Source organism: Mixophyes fleayi, chromosome 6, assembly GCF_038048845.1.
Source record: "Mixophyes fleayi isolate aMixFle1 chromosome 6, aMixFle1.hap1, whole genome shotgun sequence".
NCBI lineage: Eukaryota > Metazoa > Chordata > Amphibia > Anura > Limnodynastidae > Mixophyes > Mixophyes fleayi.
The window spans coordinates 84,333,141-84,335,758 of NC_134407.1; positions in this window are offsets into that span (position 1 = coordinate 84,333,141).

Sequence of the window (2,618 nt, forward strand, 5' to 3'; positions counted from 1 at the left end):
GTACTATTTGTTTTTATTATTCTGCTATCCTTTTGAACAAGCATTTTTTTTTAAACAAAAAGCCTTTTGTGACGTTCAACTTCCTAATGAGATATAAAATATAAAATATTATTTTTGCATTAGGTGTTTCTTTCTGTCTTCGAACATTTTTTGTTTATAGCAGTCATGTTCTCTTTTTGCTGATAATTGATATAAAAAACACCAAAACAATGCATGCTGTCTTTGGCTTACTTTAATTTGGAGTTAACTGAAACTCTATCAATGTGTCGCCTTCAACTGCACAAATGTTAGCGTTCACACTCTTGCACTACTTGTACAAGTATTGTTTCTTGCAAGGTTAAATAACCAATACACAAGTGTTTTTATACAGGTCACATTGCTCTGAGGGGATTTCTTATCTTTTTTTTTTACCTTATTATGCGGCAAGATACGGCATTATTACTCAAAATTCACAAGTTATATTACAAAAATGAAAGTTGTTTGAACGAGGTGATCCTCATATCCTGGTGAGTTTTACCTTCACTGACTGTTATGAATCGGACACAGAACACTTTTGCCATGAGTCAGATGACACAACTGACATCACAGGTCATTAAATACAAGTTGCATTTTACAGGAGTGACAACTCACCAAATATGAGGATATTATATCCATGTCAGTAATCCCACCCTTTTTTTTTTCTTCTTAACTGAAAGTCTGGAATGTGCTTTCTTTTCCAAAGTGCTTGGGAAAAATAGTGAAAACTCAAAACGTGCACAAGGATACAGTTTCAGGCCCTCATCAAAAGAGAAAGAGCCTCTTTATCCCCGACCCTTCCCGGAGCCAAAAGGCCCCTTAGGGGAGCAGGGTTCTTCAGACCCCGTTTGCCGGAAGGCTAGGGGTGTCCCTTTTGCCTAGAGTTCTGTAAAGGGCTTCCATCATATCACCAATTTTTCTGCCTCCCCCGGAAGAGGAGACCTCAGAGGGTTCAGGGAAGTGGGAGCCACTAGGACCACACCACCTCCCGTAGATTGTTGGGGATGGGGCCCATAAGGGCTGCCGCACGACCACAAATCCGTAAGATAAACAAGTGAAAGTGACAGCGAGAAAAATAACTGTGCAAGACGGCCCCAGCCTTCCGGCCCACTCATACAACAGTTGGTCTCTTTTGGTTCTATCAAATTTGTGGAGACTTTTACTTTTATTTTTTTAAGCAGATACCTAAAGACCAGAGATGAAAATAAAACAAAGAGCACTCCAGTCCACTATTACATCATTTAATAAAATTTTACTTTTATTATTTAGTTTCAAATGTTGAATAATCCTACCAGGTAAGAGATTGGTGAAATATTAAAAATTAATAAACATTGGTAAAATATTAAAAGTGAATAAACAATAACAACATATAAGGGGAAGATTCACACCACATACATTTCAATAGGGTTGGGTACCTTATATCGACACATCTGTAATAAAGACAACTAGAAAAAACTAGAAAAAAAAATTCAAACAATTCCGGGGACTGAACATGCTGGCAGGCTTCAATGACGTAAGTTTCAAGGGACACACTGTGATTCCTGATTTTTTTCAAGTTGTCACTATTCAGATGTGTCGGGAATGACAGGTTCGGGCTCATCATGTCGGGGATACCGATGTCAGAGTTTTCAGCATCGATCTACCACCGATTTCAATGTATGGTGTACATGAATGGATCTATGGTAATAAACTGTGAAAAAAGATACACTTGTCCCATCATCTTTTTTTCTCCCAATAAATAATAAGGCTTGCTGACGGGTTTATCTTTTTTAATACACAGTTTGTTTGAGTTTTGTATGTGGTGTGAATATTCACCTTTTATGTTGTAATTGTTTATTCATTTTTAATATTTCACCAAACTCTTACCTGGTAGGATTATTCAACATGTTTAATGACATAATACAAGTTAAATTTTATTCAATGATGTTTTAGTGCACTGGAGTGCTCTTTGTTTTTTTTCCAAGTCTGGTCTTTAGGTATTTGTAGCTTCAGTTTGTTGTAAGAGCACACCCTGTTGTTAATGGGAATATATGTTTTGATACCAACTCATGAGGAAAGTCCCATTGCGGTCAGTAGTTTCTAGTGAACTAGCTAAGCCCTAGTCACCCCTATTTTGTGATCTTGCTGTATAACACTTTACTGATCATTATGGTGTATCACAAAATCAACTTTCATTATGCTCAGCCTCAAGACCACATCCCTCCATTGTAGTCTTGCCATCTGGCTCTGCGACAGTGTTTTGGTAATTTATGAGACTCACCTACATGTTCAGTTTATAGAAAATAAAAAGCAGATTTTGTGATCTGGGGTTGGGCTGAGACCTGTGGGTGCTGGAGGTGTAGCCTAAAGTGTCCAAATTTAGAATGTTGGGAACCATGGCTGCTGGAAATGGGTTGGGTATGAATTTCTGACGAAAGAAATTCTGACACTTATACTGCCGACATAAAAATGCCGGAAAGTTAAATGCCGACATTTCTTTTTGCCTGACACTCTGAAAATGCAGACATTTGGGTTGCCGACAGTCACAAAAAAAGTATTAAAAATAAATAAAAAGCTTGGCGAACCTCCCCCAAATAAATTAACCCTAATGCTGGTAGGAGCAA